The sequence below is a fragment of the Micrasema longulum genome, unplaced genomic scaffold (genome assembly GCF_059751315.1).
Source record: "Micrasema longulum isolate JH-2025_06_02 unplaced genomic scaffold, ASM5975131v1 h1tg002076l, whole genome shotgun sequence".
Classification (NCBI taxonomy): Eukaryota; Metazoa; Arthropoda; class Insecta; order Trichoptera; family Brachycentridae; genus Micrasema; species Micrasema longulum.
The window spans coordinates 45,220-57,632 of NW_028279243.1; the positions used below are offsets into that span (position 1 = coordinate 45,220).

The window sequence follows — 12,413 nt, forward strand, 5'->3', positions numbered from 1 at the left end:
TAATAAAATAAATGGAAAACTGTTTTTGTAAATACAAAACAAGTCCCTTCTAGAAATTAAATTAACAAACTTTGCATGACCATTTGCTGGCGTGTGTATAATGTCAATAATTAGGAAATCCATCCTTTAAATTTTTATTTACTTGTTTACCAAATACTTCTTAGTTTTGGGTAGAGAGATTTAACAAATAAACAACAAAGGTGGAAACATATTATAGAAGGAAATATGGAAGTCTTAGCATTTACATAAACTTACGACCTGTCATTAGCTGGTTTAAGTGAGCACTTTTTGTCTACAAACATTTGTGGAATATCAACATTTTGTAATTATAGAGATTTCAAAAAAAATATTTTGAAATGATTTACTTTCTTAATAATTTTTTTTATGACTTTTAGCCAGTCTAATGTAAATTTGCCGCTCTTATAGATAAATAATCGACGCACATCTTCTGTGAGTCACCTATAGACGTGCCAATAATAACTACAAACGGTATATTTGTTTAATGACATGCGAAAAAATTTCATTGAACTTGTCTGTTTATGACTTTAAGGTTTTTTTCCATGGAATAAATTTAATATGGAATACCATGGACTTTTTTCCTGTCAAGTTGTTCGCAACTTTTCGGAATGCGCATCAACTTCACTGTTATTGTCATGCGACCTCTCAGCACGTCAGAAAATGTGGCATCAGTTTTTGCATAGTTTATAATAGTGTGTCGATTTTTCGCTTATGTGGCAGTGGTACTATTGTCTTTAAAAATAACGCAATTGTTGTGTAATACAAAGTGTCTTCATCGCGTACAGTTTTTCAACAACAATTCGAAGACGTTCAGTGAATTAAAACGGATTAAAAGCTTGTGGATCAAGGTAAGTTTTGCCAATTAAATCTTGCATGTGATCGAACCAAATGAACGGTTCTTCGTCGTTCTACATTTTCTAAATTTCTAAAACACAACGAATAATTTGGGTTATATATTTTTTATATAACCATAACTGTCAACTATTCGTCCATATTTATCTGACCCTTTTTTTATTTACCGGGAATACATTTATTAATACATTTATGTAAGATACAATAACGAAAAACAGTTTATCATTATAATTTCACATTTCGATTTTAAAATTTAACTTTGATTTTATAGATAAACGTTTTATTATAAAGGTACTAATTACTTTGTTATAAAAGTAATTACTTTTTCTTTTATTTTATGTATATCTTGCCTATAATTAATTATATGAAACACACGCGAATACTTTAACTATTTTAGAAGCAAAATATCATAACACTCATGAATTGGATTCATTTAGTAAAAGTTTTTTTTTAGATAATTATCAAGTTCAATAATTATTATCTTTCTGAAGTGAGCACAGATTTGTATACAATCGCGCTTTCTAAACACTTCAATAAAAGTGACAGTTTAAAAATCTAACATTTTAATAAAATAAATTAGTTTATTATTAATGAGTTTTTTTTTAAATCTTTGCAGACAAGTACTGGATTTTATCCATTAGGGAGTTAAACACTATGTACAGATTGAAATAAAACGAATAACCTTCTTTTATTTACCAATTATTAATTATGCATACTAAACTTTTTGATATACTGTGAATTGTTTTTTTAACATAATATTTTGTCTGTTTGAATTTTAATCATTTAAAAAAATAGAAGTATTAGAGTTCTTATTATTTACTCAAATGTTTAAATTTTTAGACCATTTCCTAAAAGTCGTAAATAACTTGTGCTGGAAAAATGGAAATCGAGTTGTGGTAAAGTGGGATTCGAACCTCGGACCTTTGGCCTATGTCTCATTATTTTTTATAGTTTATTTTATATTTTCTAATTCATATTTATGTTTCAATTTTTATTCTTATTAGTATTTTTTTAATTATTTTTTTTTATTATATTTAAAACATATTATACATAATTATATACAATATTCCCAAGGAGTTTTTAAAAAAAAAACTCATTTAGGGACATACAGATAATAATTTTTTTAGAGACGTTTTTAAATTTTAAACTATAATATTATTTAACAAAAGCAGAAAAATTAAAATTATGATATACTACAAATTAAAAAGGGTATGAAAAATACTTGAAAATAACAGAATAAACAGAATACTAGGCATGGAAATAAATTCAAAATAATGTTTACATTATGCAATCTGGGAAAGAAAATTGAAAAAGTTTAAAAATTACATGGATGTATATATACATACTGAACTAGTACAAAATAAAATAATTTTTTTTAATTAACAAAATATGCGCACACCCAATACAGGTTAATTTTTTTATCAAAAACGTTGAAAAAATTGAAATTATGTATACAAGCCAAAAAAAGTATATAAAAAGAAAAAAACACAAATAACATTTATATAGTATTAAAAATTACATATACAAGCAAAAACGGTGAAATATTAAAAGGTATATGTTCAAGATGCGCATTCTCTATAAACTAACATTATTTATTCAAAGTACTTCTGGAAAAAATAATTCTTCAATTCGCACGTCCTGTTTCTATATTTTGAAATAGGTACTTTAAATTTTTGTGGCAATTTATTAAATTCCTTGAAACCTATGTATTGTAAAGATCTAGTACCAAACTTCGTAGACTTCACAGATCCAATATATATATTGTTTTTTGATCGAGTACTGTACCGATGGATGTCTCCAATGAAAGCTGGCTTTATGTTACTGTGCATTGAGTCGAGAGTAGTATTAATGATAGTGTCAGTTATCTCGAAATAGGAAAGCATGCTAAAAGGCATGATTTTTGTTTCAAAATAAATGTCCCTTACATGAGTATCATACGGTAGGTGAAACACATTTCTGATCGCTCTATTCTGAATAATCTGCACCTCAGAAATTTTGCTCTTAGTTGCAAAACCCCAAACACAGCATAGGTATGATAAATGCGAATGGACCATAGAAAAATAGATTGCTCGAAGCAGCGAAACTGGAAGCATTCTCTGAAATCTGTACAGTATTCCAGCTACAGGGATAATCTTTCCTTTCACGCGCTCAACATGTTCATTCCAAGTAAGCTGCGAGTCCACTAACAGTCCCAAGTACTTAGTGCTATTTTTTTTCTCCAGACGATCAACACCAATAAAGACATCAATAGATTCATTACTCTTGTTTCCAAATAGAAGGTAGTGAGTCTTTTTTGCATTCAAGCTCAATTTATTTAAACGCAGCCATTCCGCCAGATGTAAAACGTCACTTTCAACCATCTTCTGTAAATCTTGTTTGTTTTTAGTGTGATATAAAATAGTATAATATTGATTTTAATTGTTTTAGCATCATTCAATTCAAAAACCCAAGTGACAAAGAAGGTCCTCCCTTAACACAGGAAATTCCTAGCTAGTCGGAACCTGGAACAAAGCACCTATGTAGGTATACTGTAAAAACAGTAAAAAAATTAATTCGACATACTATTTGAAATTTTTTATTTTATTTATTTAACTTTTTGTACATAATGTTATTTGTACATTGGCGGGCTTATTGCCAAATGGCAATTTCTTCCAACCAACCAATAAAATAAAAGTTTTATTTTTATAATTCAAGTTACAGAACATATTCAATAGAAAAAAAAAAGATTAAAAAGTGAAAAATATATAAAAATAGAAATAAACGTATTTGTTTATAAATTACCTTAAATCAAAACTATTACTCAATGGGAAAAAGGAAAAAAGCGGAAAGAGGAAAAAGGAAAGGAGGAGAGATTAAGGAAGAGAAAGGAGATGTATCTTCAGACGTGATTTAAACAGAGATTATGTAGTAACATCTTTGATGGTGGATGGGAGATGATTCCACAGTCGAGCCGCATGGACACTATATGAGTTAGAGAAGAAAGAGGAATTGTGTATGGGTATTAAGAGAGTGCCTTGAGAATGAGAACGAAGAGGTAAACCATGAACTGATAAGCGTTGAAATTTTTCACACAAGTATATAGGAGCGTTAGGACTATGAAGTACATTGAACAGAAGTGAGAGGGAGTGATAGTCTCTCCGCTGTCTAATTTTGAGCCATTTCAGTTGCCTACGATAATCAGAAATGTGGTCATATTTCCTAAGACCAAAAATGTACCTTATGCATGTATTCTGAAGTCGTTCAAGTTTATCGAGTTGCTCACAGCTTAAATCAGTCATGGAAACATCAGCGTAATCTAGAATATTGCTGGTAAAAAAAACAACTGGTTAAACAAGTGTTTTTAAGCGTTTCCTTGTAGGTGAAATATTTCCGTAGAATCTCACCCACATCAACAAAAGATTCAGCTAAAAAAATAAAGATGTTTAAGCACAGACGAGTGGTGAACACAGTTCGTGAAGTGATCGCAAAACAACCAATGATAGGTCATCAAGAACTTAAACTTGATAAATGAGGAGTTTACTGCTTATCTTTAAGATTTGGGCAAAACTAAATAAAATTTATAAACATTCGCTGGATTCCACACCTCCCATGTTTCAAAATAAATATGAGAAAATAAAACCATACAATTCAAAGTAATCTCCATTTAAAAAAAAAAAAAATGCACACTTAAATCTCAAAATACTACTTTGACCGTAGCGCGATAACGCGCGAATGAATGCAACTAAGTAATCACAAATAAATATATGCACAGGATGCCATCATTAGGAAACGCGTGAATTAGTTAGACCAATAATTAAGCATGCATTTGCCAAGCTGAGTATCCTGGAATACTTCCATAACGTCATCGTTCAAAAATTCTGAAATGAATTTATAGCGTCTAGCTTGTATGAAGCGAAACAGTGCACGGCGCCTGCCACTGATTACCCTTTCTCCTTGTATCAAAAATGTTCTAGTTACGCTGCAATTGAAGTGCCAAGGCAGTGTTCTATGCACCACTGGGATAGAGGATAGGGAAATGATAATTTTGTTGGAATATATATTTATTTTTATTTAAAAAAAATAATAACCCGCTAAGCCTCTACTGTAGAGGTTTGTCAGCAAGCGGGAAATGGGATATCGAAGGAAGTTATGAAAAATACACCACAATACCTAGAGAACAACTGAGAGAAGATCTTTCTTGGATTTTTTCTAGCAACTGGCGGGAATCGAACCCGCAACCCCAGTTTCACATTTAGCGGTCTAACTAACTGCTCCACGGCGCTTACCAAATGTGTATTCTAAATTTATCGACGAAAACGAATTGGAATGTAGGACTGGAGTTTTTTTAACTAGTGTTGTCCATCAAATACTTGAAGATGACAGTGGCAAGCGGTGAATTTTTAGATTGGTAAGCTGCAAAAGTTATGATAAAATGTCCATAGGGGTAGTATGGCACATAAAAAAGTCCTATTTGATAAATAATCTATAACAAATGGCACTAGCGGCTAATAGTTTCAGTTAAAATACTTTCTAATTTTTTTTTTTTTTTTTACATTTTTTTTTTTGCACCACAACAGGCCAGGAGGCCTAATAACAGTGGTGAATTACATCACAGAGCACCCAGGCTTGAGAAAAATCACATTTTAATTTTTGTGTTCTCACCGGGAATCGAACCCGGAACCTTCCGTGCGTGAGTCAAGCGTCTTGACCACTACACCACGGAGGCCGCCTTCAAACAAATTCAAACATTTGATTAAAAAAAACATAATTGCAAAAAACTAGTCACAGGAAAGCAATGATTCATCCACACGGCGTTTTCATATACTCGTCCGGTCGTCGAAAAAGTGATTTATAAAAGTTGTATTATTCATTAGCCTACTGATAATTTTTGCTTACTTGCGACTATCGTTACTTGTCTTGAAGTAAAACACTATTTCTAAGTAAATAATGATAAAAACTAGATGATTTAAAAGTATTCTGTAGAAGACGGGACTGAGAGAAAGGACGTAAAAAGGACGGAAAAAGGAGTGTAGAAGAAGCGAGGTCTGTATGTAAAGACAGAGTGATGTGGCGTTCTGCTCTCTGCCTACCCCTCCGGGGAAATGGCGTGATGGTTTGTTTTTTTTTGTGTTGAAAAAAACAATTTTATCTATTCAATTGTATCTACTTATAGTATCTACAAATGGGTCGATAAAGCTAACTGTCGATGAATTCGTCATTTATTTTTCATTCGCACATCCGCCTTATCGGCTGACGTTAATAATGCAGCCGTCCTCACTTCTGTTGTAGCAATGTTTGTTCATCAGAACTGCCATGCAGGTTTTATTATTTGCTAACATTGAGTACCTACAGTTGTATTGACGACTCGGTGTGCATATTTTAAATACTTGATGTCGAACGACCTTATGACCTTTTACGAAGCAGGACGGTGTCGAAGATGTTATCCAGCGGCGAAATTTAATGAGAAATCTAAGATAGCTCCACCGATTTTTGTTTTTATTTCTTCTTCATCAGCGTCTTGATTAATGCTGAGCGTCGTGGTCTTCGGAGATATCAGTAGCTCAATTACAAATAATTATCGACGTGCTTAAAAACATGCTAAGCTTTTGAGCGATCACAATGAACAATAATGAACATGCTTAAGTTATCGCAGTCATAAGTCGACGCGTGTGTAATCTCCAAGTCAACGCTCGTGTCGGTTTGTTTTTTGTTTTCCTCGTAAATAAATACAGTTCACTGGCGAAAAATCGGCGTTTACTATAAAAAATAATACAAAATATTCCATTTGCAAAATAGTAAGGAGTATCTAATATAAAAAAGTGAAAATTAAATTACAATTACTATTGCGATTGCTTTTCTTGACATTTGGCTTGCCATAAATAGCATAGTAAATAATAAATAAATAAAAATAGCAGTTTTGGAATATTTTCGATATTTACACCGGTGAAATTAAAATATGTGATTGCGCAGCAGGATTATACGTCGCGAAACTTAAATATTTTGACATTTAATATTAGGTGTTCACGGATGTTGCATTGTGATTGCGAATACGATAAACAACCATGGTGAGAAATTGTTGTCACGTCGCTCATTAGCACGTCGATAGTTATTTGTGATTTAGCTGCTGATGGAGAATTTTGAGCCGCTTTTGTGTTGCATTTGTGCCGTTCAATAATGCAGTATGTCGAGTGCGACGAAGGGGAGTATGTAAATTTATTTCAGGCATCAACTTATATCAGGTTTAATTTTTCCTGGCAACAATGGATGAGTCGAGTGTTCTACGAACCAGTCAGTGATTGATTGAATATATTAATTGACAAAAGTTTTATTCACCTACTTAGCGTATTTACTTGACCTCACGGTGATACACAACCACTGCATACATGAACAGAATTTCAAATTACCTTTAAATGCGTGCTATTTTATAGCTATATGGGTAGGTACTTACTACTTTTTAATAATATTATGAATTTATTCATCATTTTGCATTGCAATTAAACTAACAAGGACAAGTTTTATTGTAACCACCCTATAGTGTTTATTGTTCGTAATTATATATGGCGTTCTTCTATATCTATACCATGAATGCAGGTAAACGTTGTTTTTCGCCGGTTCAATTTACGCCGATTTACATTTACGCCGATTTACATTTACGCCGGTTGGTGCCGGCGTGGGATTCCCCGGTTCGGCCGACACCAGTTCACTGCGGACAGTTCGCCGGCAGTTTATGTCAGAACTTCGGGACGAGAACCTGACTTGGCAGGACGCAAAGGAACTGGCAGCCGACAGAGATGCATGGAGGCTCTTTGTGGATACCATATGCTCCAACTGGGGAGCGGAAATGGAATGATGATGATGATGATGATGAGATTCACCCGGCTGAACCAATTCCTCTATTAATGTTGAATGTTACACAGTGTGTAAAGTGACCACTTAAACCAGCCTAATTAATAGGTCATAAGACCTGTAAATGCCTAGACTCCCATAAACTCTTCTCATATTTTTTTCCCTCTCTTTTGCAACAAATTTAGATCTAAAACGGATATAACTTATGTTAACACCTAATAGATCATCTTCTGTTACATGAAGGTAAGGTGACTGACTGGTCAGAGTGGCCAGTCTTACGCTTCCGGTGCCGTTCCAGAGACAATGAAGTATTGCAGTGAGATAACACCTTAAACGCATATACAGGGTGTTCTTTAAACCCTGTCACATCCGAAACCACGATGATCAGTATGAGAAAGAAGACATATTGGCACATTAAAATATTTTTTTAGAACGACTAAAATCTTTTTAAAAAATATAGAAAAAACAAATGGTTGCTTACTTCTGCAGGGGAGAAGCGAGGGGGCGCGGCCGTGCAGTTCAGACTCCCCCTCCCCCTTCTCGTTTCACTCCTGCAGAAGTGAGCAACCGTTTGTTTTTTTCTATATTTTATTTTTTATGATTTTAGTCATTCTAAAAAAATATTTTAATGTACCAATATGTCTTCTTGCTCATACTGATCATCGTGGTTTCGGATGTGACAGGGTTTAAATAACACCCTGTATATTACGTTGATACTGTCAGGAATCGATCCTGGGACTCGTTGTTTTTCTCACAGTGACTTCTTCATATTGATCAGACACGGGAAACATAATTACTACGTGACCAATTTGCCCTGGGTATTTTCTAAATAATTAACTATTGAAGAGAGGTGCCCTTACAGGGCTTATGCCCTGCTTTGGAACATTTACTTTTAATTACCTAGACTTTCATAAATCTCAGTCGAAGCAGATACAGATGGCGACCGTTTATTCAAAACTCGACATTTGCTTGAAACTATAATTATTCAAGATATGGTTTTTTTGTGATTCGCTTTAAAATACGTGAAAAATCTTTGATTTTAAAAATTACGACTTACAAATAAGCCTCAAGGTAATCTAATTCATAATTTATATATATTAATAATTTGTTTTTATATTTCATCAGCACCTAATATAAAAGATTGAAATTATACACGATACAATATCGTGTTTTGGTGAGATTTTGTTTTAGGTCCAGTATCTTTTTTAATTTTTTTTTATATATATTTGGACCCCTGTATTAGTAGCCTTGCGTGTCATGTAAAAGGCTTAGGTACTCGGAAAAAATCGTTTTTGTTTGTCTTGGAAATGGGATGTTCGATCACTGATTTTTAATTTTTTTAAATTTTTTTAAAATTTAAATCTTAAAGTAGGGCACACATATCATACATATTGTTATGTGTGTTCTAATAATAACATTGAAAATATATTTAATTTATAAATTGTTTATTACATATGTCTTGACCATTATTTTAAATTTTGATACGTTTTTTTCTTCATAAATATTTTTTTCCATTTCGTAATACTTTTTAATTGCTTTAAATAAAATTGAATTTTGTGACTTTGCCTTTTTCCTAAATGGAAGTCTAATTTTGTTCTTTTCTCTAGTATTGTGATCGTGTTCATGCTGGTTCCGATCAATTTTTTTCCAAAATTCTGTTTTTTTATTAGAGTTTATAATTTTATGAACAAATATCATTGTATTGTAAAATATTCTTTGTTTATATGTTAATAATTTCATTTCATTTACCATCGACTTTACCCTCGTATATCTGTTTTGGTTTATTACCTTTATGAGTCCAATCACCATTGCTGCAAAGTTCAAGAACAATGGCGCGTAATAACTACTTTTAACTTCAGTGTGGATATCTGTTAAGGATATTCCATCTTTCCTGCATTCTGATTCAAGATTATGGCGTTGCAAACTGAAAAATGGGCACTGAAATAACAGATGTTCGATACTCTGTGAAGAAATATCATCGCATGGACAATAGTCATCATTCTTTAATTTAAACCTATATAGATAACTTCTCATAGCTCCGTGTCCGGTAAAAATTTGGGTAGTTTCGCAAGTACTTTTGTGATGATGACGGAAGTTTGCTGCATCAGCCAGCGTTGGGAATTTTTTTTAGTGATTTTACCTGTAGAAGAAGCGCGGTAATGATCCTCCCAACGCTGCTGCGTATTTTGTTTTATACAGCGTTTAGCAAAGCTAAGGGGAAATTCTGAGAAGAAAGATGCCGTTCTTTTACAAGTTGCAGTAGGTCCAGTATCGAGAACCATCGATTACCTGAATTTATATTTTTAAAACATATTTCAAAAATGAAAGCCAAATCGCCATGTAGGGCGAATATCGTGTTTACAAAAAACGATCCCCTAATCTTACATTTAGGATTTAGGTGGTAAATTCAAGTTATCATAATTATAATTAAATAAATATAAAACAACTTTGTTTTTAATCATTTATTTTTTCTACCCACAGGTTTCAAAGCTACACAAGCTTCTTTATCAAGTTATTCTTAACTTATGAATTATATCGTGTTTTATTTTTACAGTGATTACTCAGTTCATAATAATTCATCGGGTTGTGGTCCCGTGGCTAGTGTTGCGGACTCACGAGCCAGAGGCCCGAGATTCAAACCCCATTCTATTCCAACTTGATTTCCATTTTCTAGTAGTGAGTTATTTACAACTCATTGAAAATGGCCACCAAAATTGAAATATTTGGGTAAATTATAAGAACGCTAATATTATTTTTTATTAAAAAAAATAAAAAAAATTACATTGATAGAAAATGATCATAATTTTAATAAAGACACTGGATTAAAAGTTCTCCATGTTGAAAATAAAATATTCAAATTAGACAACTAGGAAATGGGATACAAAAAATGTATTCTTGCGCGCGGTAAAAATTGGAGCATTAAACTGTACGGCAAAGTTTCTTAAGACGTGACTAGTTCATATGAATCAACCAGTGATAAGAGAGTTATGCAAGATCGGTTTGTTTGCGGGCAATCGAACAATGGTAGAACTGATCGAGAATAAGCGGAAGAGAACCTCTGACGTCACACGCGGAGTTATTTCAGAAATGCGAAATTACCATTTTAACAATTTAAAAAATGAACAAATATTTTTTATTTAAACCATTGAATTTCCTCATTGGACGAACTCAAAATACAGTTTTATTTCTCTTTCTTTACATTATGCCCGCGCATTATCAATCCCAAGTCCACACTCACACAGCCATAGCGGCCGATACGTGTGCAGTGTGCGCATACGTATTCCCCGCGATTACTCGCCACTCGCCACTGCCACTCGCCACATACATAAATACGCCGAGGCCAATCTGGTCTTCGGTACCATAGGTCAGTCACACGTAGCTCTGCGCCCGGCTTTTTACTCTAAGGTCAACGCAGAGGAGATACGAATCCAGAGATGGTTTTTTTCACGTTGACAAGTCAGGTCTCAACAGAGACGAGGAGGACGGAATATCGATCGCCCACTTCACTAGTCAAGACAAGTAGGAAAACGAGTTTTAACCCTTCCGGGTCTAACGGGGTATTTCGGGTCCCCCAAGTAGCATTTTTTTTTCAAAAACTTTTTTGTTAATCATCTTATTTATTTTAAAAAAAAAATATTAATAAATTTCATAAAAGGTACATGTTTTAAAAAAAAATCAATAAGATCTACTTTATACGTCTTGTAAATGTTATCACTGTAACTCTCCAAAAAAAGAGCTCTTCAACTTTTAACTCAACTCTTGTGCTTAGGAGTGACTTACACTGTTGTAGTTGTTTATTTATAAGAGTTTATATAATTTTAAATATACGAGTACATGAGAAACAAAATAAAAACATAGGAAAAATAAAGAAAAAAATAAAACAATAATACATTCATACTAATTTTAAATTTAATGTAGTTTTTACACGTGTTAAAAAAAGCTTTAGATTTACTTTAAAAAAATTTATTGATATATTATTTTTAATAGTTTTTAGTTCATTGGGGAGATTATTATAAGTTTTTACACCTTTGAAGACAAAGCTATTTTTACCATGACTTGTGTGGAATTTCGGAATTTTAATATTATGTTGGTATCTGAGTGACTTATTCATCTCAAATTCTTTTTTTTAATTTTATTTTTTTTATTTATTAATAACAAATAAAAATACAATATAACTACAAAATACATTTTTTTATATCAATCAAATACATATATTTACATTGACGTTTCCCATTACGCAAAAGAAATAAACAATTCTTGTGCACATAATGGGGAGTGACGTCTTCCAATAGTTTATTTTATTTTAATTAATAATATTTTTAGGATAACATAAATAAATTACAAAAAAGATATAAACGATGTTTTCAATCAGTGTTACATAAAGAAGAATTATAGATGTAATTTTTCACTTCTTTCTTAAATATATTGTATTCCTGGCTGTACTTTTTATTATCTTTGTTCATTTCATTAAAGAAAAATATTCCTCTGTAAGTAAAATGATGTTGCGCGGTAGTTGTTTTTAATTTAGGAATTAAGATATTACCACCTGTTCTAGGTCGCGTACTTACGTTTTGTGACCTAGAAATACTACTATTTATTTTATCTTTATGTATTTGAAGCAAACAATTCTTTTTATATAGCAATTTTATATCTAAAACCTTAAATTTTTTTAATAATTGAACAGTGGGAAAAGTAGTCGGTTTTTTCAAAATAATTTT

General features: G+C 32.2%; 1 protein-coding gene across 1 annotated transcript in view; it reads left to right on the forward strand.

The window, feature by feature from the left end:
• The first annotated feature begins 634 nt into the window (after positions 1-634).
• mino (glycerol-3-phosphate acyltransferase mino) overlaps positions 635-12,413 on the forward strand; it is a 138,525-nt gene continuing 126,746 nt past the window's right edge. Inside the window, exon 1 of the mRNA XM_088239141.1 lies at positions 635-866. The gene's annotated coding sequence lies outside the window, so the exon portion shown is untranslated. The remainder of the gene's footprint in view (positions 867-12,413) is intronic.